The following is a 21,322-nucleotide window of genomic DNA, read 5'->3' as shown; positions in this document are numbered from 1 at the left end:
AAGCTTACACTACTTTGGAGGTCCTCTTTAGAAATATACATAAAATTACAAACACGTATTTAGAATGAGAAAACAAATGACAACAAATTCCCAAAGCCTTAGCAATCACGCCCCTTCAAACTGTTACCGGAAATGCTTACACAGAGATGTACCTCACAGCCACCTGGTGCCCTCCCACCTGGAACCCTCCACAGCTGCCAGCAAAACTCCCACCTTGATCAGCACAGTGTAGGGGAGGGGCTTAGAGGCTGAAGCTCCCTGGGTGCCCCAGTATGTCCACTTCTAACCAATAAGAGTTTTGAAACTGATGACAAGAATAGTACCCAACATTAATGGATCTTTATCTGGTGCCTTTTGAAGTACTTTATGTGGATTAACTCATTTAATGTAACCACAACCTATAAGGTAGGTACTATACCCATTTTAACAGAGGAGAATACAGATACAAAAAGGTTAAGAAAGCAGCCCAAGGTCACCCAGCTAGGATATGAACCCAGATGACCTGAACCCAAATAGCTTGGCCTTGGCGCTCTTGGGAGCCCTCAACCCCTCTCCTTGCTGATGCTCTGGAGGGCCCAGGACAGCTTTTCCTTCCTCGGAGGCTCCAACAGCAGCAGCCACCAAGGGCCGAAACGGAGGTAAGCCCTGTTCCGATTAAACCATTCCTCCATTCCACACAAATGCTTACACTCTGGCACCAAGGTCTCTATAGTGTATGGCCTTCTGCTGCCTTATGGCTGCACAGGGCATGCTGGAATCCTCTCTATGGGCAGAAGTGGGTACCCACTGGATTTTCTGAGGCTGGGGAGTGTCCTAGAGAAGGGTCGGACCAACCCAAAAGGGACTCCAGGTGGGGGGAGGGGGGAGGGTTTGCTGAAGGTCATGCAGCATGCTGTCCATCTCTCTCATTTTACGGATAAGAAAAGGGTGGCTTGGAAAAGTGACCTGTCAAGGGTCACCCAGCAAGTGGTGACACCATGTGAGGTCTGAGGTTAGTCTCTGTAGGGGTGGGGCAGGTCACCAGCAGCCTGGGGGTGACCAAGGCCAGGCGCTGGTGGGCCATGCTGTCCAAGGCAACAGAGGGAGGAGGCACCCTGCCTTTTGGCCTCCTCGGAACAGTGCCTTTGTTTTCTCTCTTTGTTTTCCATCTGCCCAGCCCCCACGGCCTTCCAGGCTTCCCCTGATTGTGTGCAGGGCGATAAAAGGGCAGATGAGCGGGAGATCTCTGGCGGCAGTGGGGTCACCTCGCACAGACACGGTGGCGGCGGGTGGGTGGCCGAGGGGGGGGTTATCAGTTCACCACCAGCTGCACTGAGCGCTCCTCTGAGGGGCGTTTTGCACAAGGCTCTCGGACTCCTTCCAGCAACCCTGGAAGGAAAGCATGACAGCCTGTGGCATCATAATTTACAGAGGAGACTGAGGTTCCAGAGAGTGCAGCCAGGTCCAGAACCCTGAGCTCTGACCTCTCTGGCTGCCCAGGTACACCTGGCCTAGTCAAAGCCATTTTCCCTCTACATCTAGAATTGGCCATTTTCAGACTGTTCGGGAAGAAAGAGAGAACAGGGTAAGCCAGGGTCTTGACTACCAACACCTGGGGAGCTGTGCCAGCCAGGGAGTCCCCGTGAAGTCACTCATCTGCACCTCGTCACTAGGGGTGACATGGAGCAGTCTGACTTCCTGGCTTCCCTGAAACAGAGTTTAAATGGTCTGGCTTCCCACTTAAATGGTCTCTGAAGGCAAACGATTCCGTTGTGGTGGACTAATTCCTACTGAATGCAGGGCCAGGGAGAGAAGGGCATGACCCTGGGGTACTGTTGGCCTGGGTATGGGATGGGGCAATGGTGGCCTACAGGACAGGCCATTCCTGCCCTCGGTGCCACTGCTGACCCTGGCCTCATCCGCCTGGTCTCCTGACCTGATGCTCTCAGGCCTTCCCTAAGTGTGTCCTCAGCTTCAGTTACTAGATACTGTAAGCTCTATCCTAAATTATTTATATATTGTTATTTAAATCACTTTGAGCCAATCACTTTATTTTTACTTAACCAAAGAAATACCATCTGAAAAGTTCCAGGTTTGACGTATTAATTATATCTTTTTCCAATTCACATGAAAATACATAGTATTGAGATCTGGAGTTCACATTCTGCACGTGTCCTGACAGTCCACAGTGTACAAGGGCTGGGACTGAGTGCAGGCTGGTCTTGGGCAAGCTTGGGGAGTGAGGTTTGGTAAGCGAGGTCAGGGGGCTGCAGGAGTAGAGCCCTGGGCTGGATGGAAAAGTGGGAGGAGGCTCAGGTTCCCAGAAGGGTATAAGAAGGTTTGGTTTGCACCAAGGGCTTAGACCAGGCTACATCTCTCCTCCACTTGGGCTGGAGTTTGGTCCAGATACTTCTCTTGCTGCAGATAAAGTCATTTTCCTGCAAATTCCTCCTGACAATAGCTCTATCCATTGGGATGAGCACTGGAGGGGTAGCCCGGGCAGATGGGTCAGGGGTCAGTCTCTACCACTGTCTTACTGGGGAAATGCTAGACCTCTCTGAGCCTCAGTTTCTACATCGGTACAGAAACAGTGAATGAGGCAAAGGTTCCTTCCAATTCTGTCACTCAGACTGCAGCCCCCTGAACCTTAGTGACATGTAGTGCTCCTGGTGACCCATGAGCCCCAGAGAGACCCCTAGCGACCTATGGGGACTTCCCTTGACCCTTTCCTCCAACACCTGATTGGGGGCCTCAGGTAGCACCTGGGGGTGAAGAGAGGAGACTGGGCCATCCTACATGACAGCTATAAAATTAGATAATCAGCTAATCACCAGCAAATTAGCATCCCATCTTAACACAGAACAAGTATGGTATTTACGTAAAAGTTGTTAGGAGTTTCTCTCTTTTTAATTAGCAGAAATAAATGCAAAATGAATGGTAATTAGTCAGACGACGGATTCGGTAGTACGATTATGCCTGCAGCAGTGCCCCAGTCCTTACACGTTTCGTACTCGGAGGAATCAGAGGAGCCTATTTATATAGTCTATTTATAAAACAAAGTTAGCAGGAACAGGGGTGAGGCCTGGGCTGCAGGGGCAGGGCCCTGAGAACAGAGGGAGCTTCAGTGGCCAAGAACAGTGGGGTGCTTAGCGCTGGACTGTGAGAGTGCACCACCAGGGCCCCCACGTGTCTATTTCAGGCCCCCTATGTGTCGCTGAGAATGATCTCCCTGGCAGCAGGTAGGCTGGAGTGGTGTGGAGGGGCTGGGAACAGGTGTTCCACGCACTCTTGCTTTCCCTTTCCCTCCGCTGGTCCCCATTCCTCTCTTCTTTGCTGGCCCTGATTCTTCACTTGGCACTTCTCTATGCTGCACTCTGAGGCATATTCTTCTAAAATATTCTCTTTCCTCCAGGAACTCACAGGGAACCAGGTCTAGGAACAGTGCACCCAAACAGTGGGATTAATGGTTAAGTTCCAGACCAGTGGAGCCCCCAGTGGAAGGACAGGGGCATGAGACCTGAGAGGAGGCAGCCCAAGAGTTGGGTTTTGAAGGATGTGTAGAAATTTTCTGAGGTGGGAGGTAGCAAAAGGACCTGCATGTGCAAAGGCAGGGAGGTAGCAATAGCATTCTGACACTACAGGAATGGGAGTATCTGGGGTATGGAGGCTGGAGAAATAGGCAGGGTCTCATTGCGATGGGTCCCAGATGCCAAGCTAAGGGTTTGGACTTCATCCTGGAAGCCTGAAAAGGTCTAAATGGAGGGGCACCCTTCCCACCCACAGCTCTTTTCTTAGCTTCCCCTCCCCCACCCCCAGAGCCAGGGAGAGGGCCAGGTCGACAGGCCATTAGAGGCAGCTGGTACAGCTCCGCAGAGCAAGCACAGAGCAGGAGCCTAACCTGATTAGGAGGGACAGGAGGTTTGTCTGTAGGGAAGGGAGGGAGGATAACCACTCTGAGGGCAAAGGGAAGGGGGGCCACAGTGGGCCACTCTTGGGACTCCTGAGTGAGGGGCCTATCTCCCCAAAACAGAGCTCCCTGTCCTGCCCTGCCTCCAGCCCTGACTGCTGCGGAAGCCTCACCAAGCCAGGGGGGAGGAGAAGCAGCATTACCTGATAGCCTACCACACCACCTACCACACCACCCCTCCTTTCCTGCTCAAACCCCAGTTCTACCATTGCCAAGGGCTGTGACCTTGAAGAGCCACTCCCAACTCCGGGCCACACATTCTTGTCTCCAAAACAAAGGCTTGAATTAGAATTCCTGAGAGGCAGTGGCAAATTCAGCCCATAGTCCCATCCCCAGTCCCCATGCCATATAGTTTTGTGGATACGGGGTTACTAAAACCCCTGTGACTTTTAGGGGTTTAGGTGAGACAGGCACTCTCCAGTTGCCTTGTGCCAAGCCCTCCTGCCTTACTCCAGTCCACTTCACAGGCTTGCGTAGCATGCTGCGGCCAGTGATTTGAGACCCCTGCCTGATGACCACCTAGGTCCCTCCACATGACAATCTGGGTGGAGCAGACAGAGAAAGATCAGGGGTGGGTCAAGGGGTGGCAAAAAGGCTGGTTGGTAGTAAGAGGAGCTTCCTTCCCTGTCACACAGATATGAGCACAAAGGCTGACCCAGGGCCTGGAGTGCTTCCCCACTCCAGTGATGCCCTCCACTCAGGTTGTCCATCTCCGGCTCCGAACTGGGAACAAAAACGCCTGCCCACCCAAGCCCTGGGGTCATGGAAAAGCTCAAACAAGTCCTCGCTCCTGGCAGTAATCTGAAAGGCAAAGCGCTGCCTAGTGGTTTAGCTAGCCTTGACTTTGATCCTGGAGGTTCCCAAGGATTTCACAAAGGGAAGTGCCCACTCGCCAGCATGGACAGCTCTCTAACTTTCCGAACCACCCCTTTAAAAGAGCAGTGACAGGCAGCCCACCAAGTTCTAGAAATGGGAGCAGCTGTCACTCTCAGGACTGCGCTCTGAGCTTGGAAGGAAGACAAAGATCACACTGCACCACTTCTCTGTTCTGTAGGTTGTGCTCCTGCCTTGGGCCAAAATCAATAAAAAATCTCCACTATGACTGTTTCACCAGCACAAGGGGCGGGGCCTCTTGTGATGACATTCCACTGCTGGCGGGCACCGCGGGTCTCCCTTTGTCACACAGCCTCAGCCCCACTGCAGGCAGTGGTGACATGTGGGGTGAGGGTGGGGGATGGGCGGTGATGGGGGCAGTGCACGGCAGATGAGGGGGGCCTTGCAGAAATGCTCTAAGTACCTCTCCAAAGACAAGCCCAGTGCTGTTCATCAACTGGTTTTCAGGGCTGTGAGAAATCAATGGCATTTGTGCTGAAAACTCATCATTAGGACAGGAAAAACTCTGCAATGGAATTGATTTGTTTAAATATAATAACACAATTTAACAGAGAACTGTGGGGGAGGGGAAAGGATTGGGTCAAACAAAACAGGGAGTGACAGCTCAGAGGACCTGAGAGAAAGCAGCCTTGCAAAACCTTCCTACAGGGAGGCCCAACCCCAGTGCTGCCCCCCTGCCCCTTCCCCACCTCCCCCAAACCTCTGAATCCAGGAGGCCAGACTGGGCATGGGCTGTGACCCTGTGGAGGTGGCTCAGGTCTGGTTTCAAAATATCCCTCAACAGCCTTCAGATGAGCCCACAGGCCTGGCTAGTCATTGCTCTGTTGTTCTTGGAAGTGACTTTGGCTTGGTGAACATTGGTTCAACCCACAAAAACTCTCATTAGGCACCTATGAGACCATGGGGGAAACACAGTAAATCCTGGCCCCAGCTCCAAAAGCATTCAAAGGGAACAGGGTGGATGAGGTAGGTGACAACCGGAGGCCTTCCTGGGGTTTTAGGAAATATGGGAGAGGAGTGCTGGGAAAGGACAAAGGACAGAGAGGGGACACAGCGGGGCAGAAGAGGAGGGTCCAAATAACCAGGAGACACCCATTTGGAGGAGAAGGCCCTCATTTCTTGGATATGGTCCCTGCCTTCCCTGATGATGATGATGATGAAAGCTGACTTTATTAATCCTCAAAATGTTCCAGGACCCTGGGAACACTAAATACGTGTCATTTCATTGAATCTCACCATCTTGTGAAAAACAGACTATTACCCACATTTCACAAAGGACACCACTGAAGCTCAGAGAGGTTAAGTGACTGCCTCAGGTCACACAGCTAGTACGTGAAGAAGCTGGGGTCAGACCCCAGAGCTTGTGCCCTAACCACTGAATATCCTGCCCTCCTGGGGGCTTGGCCTCCCTGTACACTTGGGAGACAGACACCTCCTGCCCTCCCCTCCAGGAGCCGGGGCATGAGATGCACCAGACTGTCCAAGGGCAAGTCGAGGAATGGCATGGAGTGGTTGTGCATCACGCAGGTATCCTGGTCATAATGAGCTCTGTGCTGCAGCCTTGGTGAGGACACTCAGGGTGCACTGCTACCTCACACACAACCGATTCCACTCCTCACCTACCCCTACATCTACTGCCCCTGGGTAGGGGCGCCTGTGGAGAAAAGTGATGAGCTAGTTCCTGGAAAGTCATGCCTGGAGGGAAGAGATGCCCAGGCAGTGAGAGAGGGCCGAGGGAAGGCTCCGCCTTTGTGTGAGGGCAGGGACAGCAGACTGGAGTCCTGGGGAAGGACTGGCAGCTTTGGGCTGCCTCACTGAACTCAAGAAGGCATTAACATCAGCCTCAGAATTCGGACTTATTTCTGATGACAGTGGGAAGCCTGGGAGGGCAGTGGAGGGCTGGTAAGGGTTTGGTCATTGAGAGGCAAGAAGATGGTGAGACCTAAATGCCAGGAGAGGGTGTGTGTGTTAAATGGGACACAGAGCCAGAGATGGTTAAGAGCATCGAACCAACTGTGGGGGCGAGGGAGAGGGAGGTGTCCAGCGCCACTCAGGCATCTCCCCAGCCACTTCGCTGACCCAGCAGTTGCCTGAGTCAATATGAATTGAGCAGGAGCCCAAGGAACACTGGGCCCTTCCCCCCAGGAAGCCTGACCTGGGGGAGGGTACTGCTGGCTAGCAGGCTGCCACCAAGTCCGCTCTGCCCCCCTGCTGACCTTTCTCTTTGTCAGCAGTGCTTTCCATCAATGCACCGGAAGGGCCAGTGCAATCTCTCCAGGCTGCCGGAGCTAGGGCTGGGGGCGGGGGCTTGCTCCGCCTTCCCTCTTTTCAGGGAGTTTTCCAGAGTGTCTCTAGAAAGCAGGAAGCAGAGGTGCCAAAGTCCTTGGTGCAAATGAGGAGACTGAGGGCTGGTGAGGGGCAGCCTAGGACCCACCGGATGTGACCCATGCCACTAGAGCTGGCAGAGGGGAGGGTGAAGAGGAGAGAGGCTGGGCAAAGGTGTGGGAGGGGGCCCAGTACAGAGTGCAGCAGCCATCTCTAGAGTCAAGGAAGGGGTCAGGGTGCCCAGTGGATTTAGGAGTGGAACATGTCAATTGTCCTGGTGGGCCCAGGACCAAGAGGTTTCTGGGATGTGGAACTTCCAGCGCTAAAACCGGATAGTCGCAGGCAATCCTGAATGGCTGGTCACCCTGGCAGGGCTGACTCAGATCTGCCAGATCAGTTCTACCACTTTCAGACTATGTGTGACTTCTCTGTGCCTCAGTTCCTTCATCTGGAATATAGAGCTTATAGGAGGACCTCGTGTATGATTGCCATGAAGACTAAATAATGTATGTAAAGTGCTTAGCGGCTGACACAGCATCTGATACTAATCATTCAACAAACGGCAGGTGGTCGCTGTTACTGCCACCAACTGCCACTACTACTGCTACAGCTAACACACTCCGAGCGCTCACCCCATGCCGGACCCATTCAAAGCACTGTGTGTACTTACCTAGTTTAATCTCACAATGCTTATGGGGCAGGGGCCATTATTACCTGCATTTTCAGATGGGGAAACCGAGGTGTGGAGGCTGAGCCACTGGCCCTGGTTCTCAGAGTGGACAGGTTCAGAAAACAATTTTCATTTCCAGTGGGCTAGTGACCCCACAGCCAGGGGCATGTAGGCCAACGCTGACACAATTCTGGTCACACTACCCAGGACAAGAACTGGACGGACACAGTGGGGCAGGGGTCGCAGGCCACTCTGGAGGTGCCAAGAACAGGCAGACTGTCCCCTCCTGGTCCAAACACACCAACCAAACGTATTAGGTTTTTAGGGTCTATTTACACAGCAAGAGAAAGGAAAGCCCCAGAGGTGTTTGTGCCTCCTACTGCCCCATGGGCCCGGCTCTCTGAATCTGGCACTTTCTGCACATGATCTTGTGTAATTCCTGCAACAACACTACCAGGTCAGTTGTGCTGCTCATCTCAGGGATGACAATACAGAGGCTAAGATCACACATGGGTTTAAACGTATCCAGCTCCAAAGTCTGCGTTCCTCTTGGCTACTCACGTGATAGGGTGAACAGGCAGTGTGAGGGCAGGGGGCCACGACCTTACACTTGTGTTGGGCATGGTACAGGGCTCAAGGTGAGCACTAGGTAATTCTGAGGATGAGGACCACAGTCTCCCATCCACTTAGGGTCCAGGTAGCACTGGAGAAACTCCGGCAGTTCAAGGGAGGGGGGCCCAAGTACCCAGGGGTAGAGTAGCCAGCCTGGCAGGGTACTGCACCCAGGGAGAAAAGAGGGTGGGTGCCAGGGTTCAGGCAGGGGCCCATCACCTCATACCTAGGGAGTAGGTAGGCCTTGCAGGGACCCCTCTTCAGTCTCAGGAGTTGAGCATGCAAGGCTATTGCTGTCCTAACCCCTAGGAAGTCCTTAGCACAAGAACTGCATACTCACAAAGAAATCAGCTTCTAGCACCCAGGAAAAATGTCACCGAGGCAGGCTGGCGCTGGCTGGGCAGGGGCCCCAGGAAGCTGGGCCCAGTTATTTTTAGCATCTTGGTTCAAGAGGGAGGCCCTCCTCCCCACCAGGTAAATGTCAGTGCCACCGGTGGACCCCACTAATTAAAGTAGCTGGAGCTAAGGAGAAGAGACAGTGACTTGGCCATTTGCCCTCCAGCTCCTGGACCCCCTAGGGCTCTCTTCCTCCACCTCCTCTTCCCAAGCCCTGGCCCCACCTGTCTGGGGGCCCTGAGCAGGAAACACTGGATCAGTTTCAAAAGGAGCTTGACCAGAGGCCTGGAATCCTGGGCTGGAGTCCCGGGTTGGCAGAGTGACCCTGGCCAAGTCTCATATCTCCCTTCTCTTGACTCTAGTTTCCTTTTCTGGAAAATGGACCCCTGCTAAGCCCACCTGATATTACAAGGGTCGTGACAGGAGCCAGGATCACAAAGAGACTCTGCATGAAGGCAGCTTGCCCTTCATGCTGTGGGGAGGTTGCAGTGTTTTTCAAAAAAGAATTCGGGCTTCCCCAGTGTCACCTGGGCCGGCCTATAGCAGACAGGGCCTGAGCTGGCTGCTGGGAGAATTTGCACAATCCCAGATGCTGGGAATCCAAGAGCTTGTGGCTGCCTGATAGGAGAGAGTGACAGAGAGGCCACTATGGGTTAGTGGAGGCTCAGCAAATACAATCCAGGCTGAGCCAAGTGAGGGTCTATACCCAGAAGGGCACCAGGCACCCACAGGGCCCACAGCAGATCATAGGGCTCAAAGGGTTACCTCCTCTCTGTTGGGATCTGAGCCTACCCATGGCATTCTAGAAGGCCACCTACCAACTCCCTCCCTTCTCCAAAAGCAGGACAGAGAGGGGAAGCCTATCCCAAACTCTCAGCTCTGAAGTGCACTCTGGGAGCTGGACACTTACTTAGCCCATACTGCCTCAGGGGGCCTAATACCCCCTCCATCCTTGTTGGTGAGAGTTTGAGGTCAACTGTCCCTAGCCAGAGAAAAGCCCTGGTTCTAGCAGCAGTATCCTGAGCCAGCTGCCCAACTCCTGGGGGAGGAGAAAAGCCCGGGATCCTGCACCTGCTCACACCCTCCCCAAAGGTGGACCTTCCACTGAGGCACTGGCCTGCTGTGGCCGCCGGGTGCCTGAAGCTCCAGGGAGATCCAAGGGAAACTGAAACACAGAATTGGGGTGCTTTTAGCAAGTCAGAAGCAAAGTACATACTCCCTTCTTCTGCCATCTGGCCTCTAGGGGGCATCTCCAGCCTCATTCTTTCACTGTCCAATCTCAGTCCCACTGATCTGCTCCAAGTACACCTGCCTCTGGGCCTTGGCCCCGCAGGTCCCTTTGCTTGGGGTGTTTTCAATTCAAAGTCACATTCATTCTTCAGGGCCAGCTGAAGCTCCACCTCCTCCAGGATGCCCTCCCTGCCCTCTAGTCACTTGGAGCACCTAGACACTTGTCCCCGGTACCAAAGATCCAGCAGCCTTCCAAACAGCAGGCCGCTGGGCACCCTGCTGTGGATTGGTGAAGGGGGCTGATGAGGAATATGGGTGGCCCCTGATTTCCCAAGTCCACTTTCCTTCTTCATCCCCTTGCATCTTGTCAGCTTTCAAATCGAGCCCTGACTCAGGCTTCACTCAGCTCTCTGGGTGAACAGATGGGAAGAGAAGCCCTAATGGTAGCAGGCTCAGCGGGAGGTGGTGATTACAGGAGGTGGAATACAAACCAGGACAAACACAGCCAGGTCTGAGCCCGCCCTCCACAGTTCTCAGTCCTGGTTCTGGGTGGATCTCCAAAGACTCCCAGAACTTCCCTGGCCATACTTCCCTGAAGTCCCTACCCCTCTGGGGCCCATCCTGCCTTTCTGCAAACACCATGTCCCAAGGCTAGGTCACTACTGCTGCAGGTCTTGCACCCTGCCAGCGGCTACATCTGTCATGCATCCAAAGCAGGCTAGAGTAGCAGTGAGCTCAGCTGAAATCCTGGAGCACCACGCTTGGAGGCAATGGGGTCTACCCTCCTATCTCTGAGCCTCAGTTTCCCCATCTGTACCATGGGGGGTTGGGCCAGGTAATTTCTAAAGACCACTGCTCCTAAAGGTGGCCAGGATGCTATGATTCAAGTAAAGATGCCACCCTTGCAGCCCCACCCAGTGTCTGCTCCCTCCCTTCAAGTTCACTGAGGCTTTGGACCCAGGGACATAGGGCATGGGCGTGGCTCTCCTCAAACTCCAGAGCTCAGTGAGTACCTAGTGAACAAACACCAGTGGGAGGAAGAAGCACCCGGAGGTGAGTAACACTGAAGGAACGCTTCAAGGCCAGTTTACCAATCCCAGCTTGTCCTGGGAAAGACCCTTTGGTGGCCAAGGTGATGGGTCCCTGGAGCACACACACAGCCCTGAGCACCTACACAGGTGATCACATACAACTGGCAAGGATTCCCTTGGACCCTGGGAGAGCCAGGGGTGGGACCAAGACCTGTCCGCCCCCCAACCCCCACCATAGGAAGGATGCCTCCTGCCTGGCCTGCTTACCTCGTACACCTGCCATGATGATGCCGTGTGACCCTAAGCTGAATTGTAGGCCTCTCTGTCCCCATCACATCACTGAACAGATTCATCTATATCTCCCTTCCAACCCAAGCAGGGGCACAAATGGTGGCAACAGAGGGTGGCACCTGAGCCCCACCCTGGGCAGCCTCACATTTCAGCACTGTGGAAGACCGGCTTTTCTTCTGATAAAGAGCTCCAGCCCCAGGTCCACAAGAGACCGCAGAAGAAGCAGGGTGCTGAAGAGGTAGGTGGAGGCCAGCTCTCTCCTCTCAGCCTTTCCAGAGGAATTGCTGCTGCTCCACAGTCCATTTTGGCTCCCCACTCTCCGCAGAATCAAGGTCAAACTCTGAGGCACAGCCTTTGAGGTCTTCAGGAGCTACCTTAGCACCTGCGTCCAGTGGTGGCCAAACAAATCTTTCTCTCCAGCTAAACTCCTGATCCACCTCACCAACTTGTAGAGAGACCCTGGAAGACCATATACCTCCATTCTACTGTGTAGGAACCCAGACCCCTCCTCCAGGAAGTCTCCGCTGCCTGCATCTTCCAGCATCACAGAAGAGCTAGCTGATCCTCCCAGCTCCTACTGCCTTCAACCACTGATGGCATCCACCTAACATAATCTACACTGGAGACTCTGTGATCTTTGCCAGAGGCTGGGGCTGTGCTCACCCAGCTCCTCAAATGCAGATTTACTGTTGGATGCCTGGCATAACACACTCTGGCTGAGGAAGTGAATGGATGACCCAGCAAACTTTGGCAGGTACGAAAGTGCCTGCCACAGACAGATGTGGTGGGGAAAACATGTATTTATAATGGTGTCAGATAACATTGGGCTGAATCCCAACTGCGCCAATAGCTCTGTGACCCTGCATACGTTTCTTAACCTCTCTGTGCTTTGAGTTTCTTCATCTGCACAGTGGGGATGCTCCCTCCCAAGCTTCTCTGAGTTGTTGGGGCCCTTGAGATCATTGTAGTTTGTGATCCCCTAACCTGTCCCACCCCTCTGACCAATGAACAACTGCTAGGAGAGGGGCAGAGACTTGTCCAAGGTCATAAGGCAGGTCTGTAGCAGGACCGAGGCTTAAAAGAAAGTCCTGCCCAGAGGGTCTGCCAGGACAGCAGCCCCATCTGTTTCACACAGGCAGCGTTCCATCTCAGGCAGGAATGAACAGTGGGCCTTAGCCTATTTTCAGCCCCAGGCTGGGGTAGGAGTTTCAGGGTTAGGGCAGGTTGCAAAGGCTGGAGGTGGAAGGGCCTGGGCTGTAGGCAACAAATTCCAGGCAGGGAGAGGGGGTGTGCATTCTCAGCTGGTGCTGAAGACTGACAGGCATGCCACATGGGAACCCTGGAATCCCAGCTCTGCGTAGCCATGGTCTGGGCTGGGCCTAACATTTAAGGTCTTTGTAGCCAGCCCCAAACCTGCCTTGTGCCCATGTAACCCTGGAAGTCTGCTGACTGACAGCTTATGGCACATGCTGGCAGCACAAAGCCACAAACCAGGGGCTGGCCAGAGAGTGTGGCTGTCACCTCATGTCCCGCCCACAGAGCTCTAATCAACAGCTGTTTGGGATTGCCTCAGATGAAACCCAAATCCAGCCTAACCCCAATCCCTGCTGTCCCCTACATAATTTTTAAAATGACAATCCAACCATGTTGCTCCCCTGTGTGGCCACAACCCTCAGGGCCAGCTCTATCACTCACCTCCGCCTGCTGGTCCACCATAAATCCATTTGCATGGGGGCACTAACCACATTCCAGGTTCTGTGTGAGTATTTATACGGCTTAATTCCCTGAATTCCTCATCACTCAGTGAGGTAGGTTCTATTGTCCCTATTTCACAGATGAGGACATGAGGCACAGAGAGGTTAAGCCACTACTCTGAAGTCACAAAGAAAAGAGGGGCAGAGCTGAGAAACCACAAAGCCTGGGCCCAGAGTTGACACCCTGAGTCACTTCAGTGCCCTTAAGGAGATACCCTTTCACCATGTCCAGGCTTTGCTGCGGCCGCTTTCCTGCGGCCTGATGTGGGACTCACCCAAGTGTCAGAACTACATACACTTGGCTCCCGTTTGCCTGGCTGGGAAAACTGGGCCAAATCACCTGCAGGAAGGAGCAGAGCTGGAGGCTTGTCTACTCCAGCTGGCCGGGCCTCTGGCTTCTCCAGGCCCTCTTTCGCACCCCAGCCACCTCTGAGGCCTCTCCTGGGCCAGGGGCTGGACCTCTTTACCAGGGGAAAAGCCAGTGTTCCACAGTGCACTGGGGCTTCAGTTGGGGGTGAAGTGCAGCACCCCTGGGAAGGATGTCCAGGAGGTGACAGATGAGTTGGGTACTGGAAGGTGAGGAGAAATTTGCTAGGTTGATGTAGAAGGAAAAGAACAGACTAAGAGGAGTGCTTGGCTCTTATGAAGTCCCAGAGAAGTGAAAGTTCATTTACTGGCCCTTCCCCCTAGCCCCAACTGCGGGCATCGGAAGCTCCTAGAATCTTAACTGGCTACCTAATGTACACTGGGCACCCCAAAGACTCCTGCTGGCCAAGTTTCCAAAGGACCACACTAAGGACATTTTACAAAAGGGTTTCAGAGAAATTACTAGATCTTGCCCACATAGTGGGTCCCAGAGAAAAATCCACCTTTTTCTGCAAAAAAAAAAGGACACTCTTGCCTGTGAGTTCTGGGTCAGGCTAAAACCCAGGAAATCCAAGGAGCATTCTTGGGAACGCCCTCCAACTTGGAGGGGTCCTGCTGGGAAGAAGGAGGGAAGGGAAGAGGAAGTCTTGAATCTGGGGTGCAGCTGCCACTTCCACTAAGAGCCTCAGTTCCCCCCCCCCCTATAAAGTGGACCTATCCCTGAAGGGAGCTCCGGGGAGAAAAGAGCACAAATTCAGGTTTCCAATGACCTAGACAGGAGCTCAGCTCCAACACGAGTGAGCAGACAGACGTCCGTTAAGACATCATCAACCTTCCCCGTGCCTCAGTTTCCTCATCTGGAAATTGTTTGGTGAGGCTTCCCTCTCAGGGCTCTTGGGGGTATTTAGTGAGCTCACATAGGTAATGTGCCAGTCCCCACACAGGGACTCTAGTGTGGTTGGTGTCACAAAACTGGTGCCACAGACCCCAACTCTCCAGCAACCAACAGGGAAAGCACAGATGGAGCAGGGATGACGCTGACCCCACCAACTGGCTGTGCCCAAGACTCAGAGGGCACCCAGACCCCAGGGAGCTGGGATGGAGTCCCCAGGGGATGAGGATCAGGGACCCATGGACATCCCCCTGGCAACACCCACAGTGCCCCCACCCCACCCCACCCATAGCCTGCTTTCTTCTTGTAAAAGTAACTGTTCCAATCTGTTGAAGCTCTGGAGTCCAGGAACTGTTCTTGGCACTGTACGTTGGTGGTTACTAATCCTCACGACTCACCTTATCCAGGAGGTGGGGGTGGGTGGTGGCTGTTCCTGCTTCCAGATGAGGAAGCTGAGGCCTGGAAAGGGCAAGAGCTTGTCCATGGTCACACAGCTGCCTCTCAAATACCCTCCCTGACATACATACAGAGGCCAAGGCACAGCCTTCGTTCAGAGCTGTCCAGAGACTGTGGGAGCTGCTGGAAGTTTTTGTAGGGGAGAAGCCAGAGACCTCTGAACAGCTCCTTCTCCTTGGAACACATCCTTCCTTGTGTGTGCATATGAGCATGTCCCTGTGTGTGTAAGAATGTCATGTGTTATGAGAACTTGTGCCTGTGTATCTGTGTGGAGCATCAACACAGAAGTTTGTAAATGTGTGTGAGCGTGTATATGCATGCAAGTCTATCTGTGTGCACATGTGAATGTTTGTAACATGACCGAGTGATGTCTGTGTATATATGCACATGAGGGAGTGCGTCTTTTTGCACACACAACCACTCATGTATGCCTGCACATGCACATCTGTTTACCCTTAGCATGCATGGGCAGGTTTACAAACACACATGTCTGTGTGCTTGAGTATGCAGTGCACAGGTATTCAGACACCGGTATGACTGTGGACTCAGAGAATCCTTGGGACTTGTACATGTATCTGTACTTCTAGATGAGAACATCATGCCCATGTGTAACAATGCCACCCAAACCATCATCTTCCTCATCAAAATCTCAGTCCTCTCAGAGACATTCTGGACCACAACCTGGTCTACCTCCTCCAAGAAGCCTTCCTGGATTCTAGACTCCTCATACTCACTCACAACTCCAACATTTATCCCATTCCTCATGTCTCCACACTGCCCTGAAACCAGTCAGGTGAATATCCTGCCAATTTTCCTGTCTTAGCCTCTTGTGATTCTCACTCCTTATCCACGACCATTTATCTGGCTCTAGCTGAGGCTTCCGACATCTTGCTGGGACCTTGGGACAGTTCCACTAGTCTCCCTGCTTCTAGCTGGGCCCCTGCCAATGGCTTTTTTAATGCAGACACCTTTAATAGGTCATTAGCTGACTTAGAACCCTCCATGGCTCCCCACTGCCCATAGGGTTTAATTTTTGAGCCTTGCACTTGTGGCCCTTTGCAATCTTTGCATCCCCTTACCAACCTCATCCTCTATCCTGCTCCTGTCTCCCCAAAATGCTACTTATTTTGGGTCACCTCCCCCAGAGATCCCCCCTCTTACCTGTGAACCCTGCCCACTCCACATCTGTGTGATCTCCCTGCTTCTCCCGTAGAGCACATAATGGGACACCCTTTTCCCTGAACCCCAGGGCCTGCCATCCAGCCTGGTATGCAGCTAGTGCTTAATACAAGCTTGGGAAACTGAACTTGGGAGGGAGAGGGAAAGGATTATCCAGCCAACATAACCCTCCCCTAGCAGGGGCCCTGGTGCCACTTCAGGGGCCTGAGGCCAGGCCTGGTTCATGTCACATCACACCCTTATCCAGACAACCAGCAGCCACTGACACTTTGTAAAAGCCCCCTCCCTTTGTCTTCAGTTGGGACAGGATCCAGAACTGAGGTCACCCACGATCACTTTGATCCTCACCCCCAGGAGAGGCCAGCAGGGGCAAAGTCCAGGGACAGAATAGTCCAGGGGTTAGGGGCTGGTACACTGCAGCCACACCCCCATGGGGGCTCAGCCAGCTGTGTGACCTTGGGTAAGTCATTTCCCAACCGCAAGCCTCGGTTTTCCTGCCTATACGATGGGAATGATAACAGCCCCTAATTCACAAGGTTGTTCGGGAGATGAAAAAGTCAGTAACCACACAGTACTTAGCACAGGGTCTGGCAAAGAGTTATGTGCTCAGAATGCTAGAGAACATCACAGTTAATATCCTCATGTATGAGAGGAGAGAAGTGAGGTTCCCAGCTGTGGAGGGAGAGGGCTACCCAAAGCTATACTGGGAGCTGGCAACAGAATCAAACTAAAGTCCAAGTATGAGCCAGGGTACACTCCCACCCACCGTCTGGCTCCCTCTGACAGGACAAGACCAAGGAAGAAGTGAAAGTAGAAATAAGCCCCTTCCCCTGATTCCTCAGTGTGACAGTCTAGCTCCTGGATTTCCAGGCCCCAAAATAGTATCAGCCACCCAGCTGGGCCCCCCACCAGCAGACACACAATGTGAGGGACCAGTGCATGATGCTTACCTGCCAAGGCCTCTGCCCACGATCAGGACTTGAGGCTGCCGAGAATGTCAAGAAAAGGAGGCGGGGGTAAGGAGGGAGCAGCCCCAGCAGTCCGACTTGGACAAACGCAGCAAAGTCCTATGGAGACAGAAGAAGAGGGCACAGTGAGCTCTAATTCTGCCCGCAGACCCGTTCACTGACCTCTAGGTCCAGCTGTCCAGGAGCCTCTGGCCATCTCCTGGAAGTCTGAGCTGGCCCACAAAAGTGGAACCACCCTAGAAACTGAGTGCTGCTCCCCAAGCCCCCAGTAAACATCCATCTCCTGAACTTTGCATTAGAAGCCCTCCCTGACATACATACAGAACCAGCCCAGCAGTGAGGTCAGCCCCTCTGTACCCTGTACCCCCAGCAGCAGCCAAGTCAGCACAACCCACCACAGTGCTGTGGGCCCAGCCACATAGGCTCCTTGGGACGGCTGGGTGCTTGCTCTGCCCGGAGCCCTTTCCTCCAACTTGTGTCCTTCTAAGTCCCCCTGGCCTTTGAGACTCTACTCAGACGCCTCCATGGAACCCTCTCTGACCTGCCCCTCCTTTCCTTGTGCATCCTCCAGTGGCTTTGGGCCTAGCTGACCACGTCTCCTCCAGCTCTCTAGAGGCCAATGTCCTGCCTGGGCAGAGCTGTGGGATAGCAGGAATGAAGCCTAGTTTCTCTCTCCATCCTCTGAAGCCAGCAAGACCATACAACTGCTTGATGTTAAGGATGAATGAATGAATGAGTGACTGATAAATGGTGCAGCAAAGGTATTCAGTGAACAAGCTGAACAAAATTGGCTGACACGTGCCTTGAAATCAGGCTTTCCAAGGGCCTCCTGATGCCATTCCCCGTTAGATTCTTAAATCCAGGGATCAGGTTAGTGAGAGGAAGGACTCTCAGTGAGGTCAATACTCTTGTCTGCCATTTTACAAATAAGGAAACTGGAGCCCTAAGAGGGGAAGGGTTTCCTCCCGTGATCTCACAGCAAGAGAGCAGCAAGGTTGGAAGTAGAAGCCAAGTCTCCTGGCTCCGCCCACTGCCCAGAGTTGTCATGGATAAAGGCTGCTATGGCAATCCCCAGCTCCTGTGACCTCATGCATCAGCTCCTGCAGATACCTAGCTTCCCTGACTGTTGGTGGATCAGGCCAGCCATGGAAGGCAGCTGCTAGGTAGAAGAGAGTGGGCAGTGGGTAGGAAAATGTACAGTAGGAGAGATCACACTCAGAATAGGGCCATCTGGTCTGATGGCCTTACTTCCCCTAGCCTGGAGGCCTGAGGCTAGGGGCAGACCAAGAGGGGATATTACAGGGAACACTGGGTCAGAGATATCCCTCTGCCCATCTTTAGCTTGGGGACTTTTCTAATCCCCCACTGACCACCTCACTCCCCTCCAAGAAGCCCTGTTGGACCTTCCAAACACTGCTGGTGGGGCATATACCACTCATCACCTTGGAAAAAATAGTTTGGAAGTATCTCCCACCCTGTGGTCTAAGAATGACCCAGCATTTCCACCTCCACAGAAACATGGGCATGTGGTCAGCCAAACAGGTGTGCTAGTATGTTCACAGCAGTGCTATTCATAATGGCCAAAAAATGAAAACTTCCCAAATAAATATCAACCAGGGAATTAGATAAATTGATGTATGCAGGCAATGGAATACCACACAGCAGTAAGAATGAAAGATCTGCAACTATATCCAACTAGAGAGAGAAATCTTACAAACCTAATGTTGAGCAAAAAACCCAGACACAGTGGAGAACCTGCTTAAGAGGTCCACTTAGATAAAGGTCAAGGACAGGCCAAACTACTACTTTCTGCTTGTGATGGACTAAATATGGCCACAGGTTCTTTGCAGCTCCTCCTATCAAGAGGTAGAGTCTATGCATCGCCCATGAATCTGGCCTCCAGACTTGTTCTGACCAACAGGGTCTGACAGAAGTGGCATTCTGTGACTTACAGAGACTAGGCCTCAAGAGGTCCAGCTGTTTCTAGCCTTGGCCCCCTTGGTACACTGCCTGGCCATGGCAGGAAGCCAGTCCACCTTCCTGGGGGACTGAGGAGAACTGAGGCCACCCAACCAACAGCCAGCACCAACTACCAGATGTGACTAAGGCCTCCTTTGACCTTCTGGTCCAGCCAGCCCTTCAGGTCACATAAGCCCAAGGGAAACCAGAGGACTGCCCAGGCAAACCACAGAATTATAAGACATAGTAAATAGTGGTTCCTTGTTTTAAGCCACTAAGTTTTGGGGTGGTTTGGGGCAGCAATAGATAACTGATAGTAAGCTGTTGAAAGTATGCTTGAGGGGGTAGCAGTGACTAGAAGGGAGCACGTATGGGGGTCTGGGGGGCCTGGATGTCCTGCTTCTTGATCTGTGTGATAGATATATGAGTGAGTTCATTGCATGACAAGTTGTCAAGCTACACTTAAGATACGCACACTTTTTTGAGTAGAAGTAATATTTCAGTAGGAGCTAAAACAAACCTGTGGCTCTCTGCCTGCCCAGTGTACCAGATTCAGTCCCACCCTGGCCTGCCTATTCACCTAACTCGTCTCTGCACACTCATAGTGCTGCTTCATACCTCTGCACCTGGGATGCTCTTCCCCTTCCTACTGTGCTTCAAGCCTGAGGGCAGGTGGCACCTCCTTCTGGAAGCCTTCCCTGAGCAACTCAGGCCTTGCCCAGGTGTCCGTGTTCATACAGCTCTCTCTCTGGGGCTGAATGTGGGGTTAAGTCTTTCCCTTCTGTCTCCACAGTTCTTGGAGCTCTCGAAACAGGGGCCCTGTCAGGGACAGATGGCACCCTTCTTTCTCCTCCCCAAGGATTGAAACTGATGATCAGAGCAGGATTTCAGGTGTGAAGGGAGGACTGGTCATCACAAGTCTGATTCACTGGCCAGCACTTCCCTGGACCCACGCCTCTCCCAGATAGATCAAGGGCAGGGATGAACTTCAGGTTTCAAAGAGGGTCTGCCGAGTGGGGAAGGACTTTAGAGGTCCTCTGTTTTACAGTGGACGATGACACCCATAAAACGTGTACCATTCCTTTCCTCTTAATTATCTATTAAAATAAAACAGCAAGCCTGACTAGCAGTCAGGGCTGCAGCTCTGCCAAAACAAAGCAAATGGCCAGGCAAAGCAAAAGAGAGCTATGGTGCCATGCAGACAGGCATCGGCTCTGTCTGAAACCCTCCAATCTTCATTGGCCCTGAGCCAGAAGGTGGGAGCCCTCTCCTGCCTCCACATCTCTCATGTGACTGGGATGGGATCTCAACTGACCTACAGTGCCAGGGCCTCAGGCCTGGATGCCCTTCTCTGGGTCCCCTTACCATTCTGGCAGTTCCAGCTCTGTCCTCAATGGATATGTGACCCACTGTCATCTGTGAGATCTTGCTTAGTTAACAGTCTCCGATGAGACACATTTTTCCCTCCTGTGGGAGGACTGACCCTACAGGCCAAGACAGCTCTGGGGCCTAGCACTCTGCCTCCCTCAGAGTCCTCACCGTGCTACCATGGTGCCTACAAACAGTGCACTGATGTGCCCACTGCAGTCCACCAGGGGCAGGCCACAGCACCATGTCACCTGCCTGCCCTTGGGAACCAGCGCCTAGGCCTGGAGAGGAGAGTCCCTCCCCATTCCCATGCCTGGCCTCACCCTGAGGCATTTTCTCTGAGAGTTCCTTGCCCAACAAAGAGGCACGGATAACCCAGGAGAAGCAGTCTGTCCTGTAAGAGAGGTAAGTCCATGCATATAAGGGCAGCCGGATGGGCCTGGTCTTCCACAGGTGGGTGTGTTGTCTCACAGATAGCGAGCGCCCCATCCCCAGAGGCATGCAAGCAGAGGGGATCAGCTCTGTGTTGCTCTCAGTTCTGTAAGCATCCAAACTCGAGCTGGCCTCTGTATTTCCCCAACTCCTCTGATGATAAGAATCACCTGGGCTGCTTGTTAAACCCACAGCTTCCCAGGCCTCTCCCCTGAGAATGGAAGTCTGAGTCTGGAATGCAGCCCAGACATTTAAATTTTTAATAAGTCCTCCCAGGTGATCCTTTGCATCTGGAAAGTTAGGGGAAGCACTGGCAGATGACCTTCCAGGTCCCTTTGGGGCCCAAGATTAGTGATTCTGAGACCCCACTCCACACCATCCCTACCGCATCTGAAGACTCACCAGCAGCAAGCTAACTGCATCATTAAAATAAAAATAATTCGAAAGCTTAGAAGGGGCAAAGATGTCAGGGGGGAAGGGGGTTCTCAGCTCATGGAGGTACCAGCAGCAGCTCTTTCCTAGCCCACACCCCCACCCTGGGCCCCCCCCAGAG

At 53.0% G+C, this 21,322-nt stretch overlaps 1 protein-coding gene across 6 annotated transcripts in view; it reads right to left on the bottom strand.

Annotated features, from left to right (window-relative positions):
- Positions 1-21,322, bottom strand: part of ZMIZ1 (zinc finger MIZ-type containing 1) — a 226,957-nt gene that overhangs the window by 165,099 nt on the left and 40,536 nt on the right. For all 6 annotated transcript variants that reach the window (XM_053922731.1, XM_053922730.1, XM_053922735.1 and 3 more), the window contains exon 2: positions 16,993-17,109. The gene's annotated coding sequence lies outside the window, so the exon portion shown is untranslated. The remainder of the gene's footprint in view (positions 1-16,992; positions 17,110-21,322) is intronic.

This window comes from Desmodus rotundus, chromosome 4 (assembly GCF_022682495.2).
Source record: "Desmodus rotundus isolate HL8 chromosome 4, HLdesRot8A.1, whole genome shotgun sequence".
NCBI lineage: Eukaryota > Metazoa > Chordata > Mammalia > Chiroptera > Phyllostomidae > Desmodus > Desmodus rotundus.
This window is presented reverse-complemented; position numbering and strand designations above follow the sequence as displayed.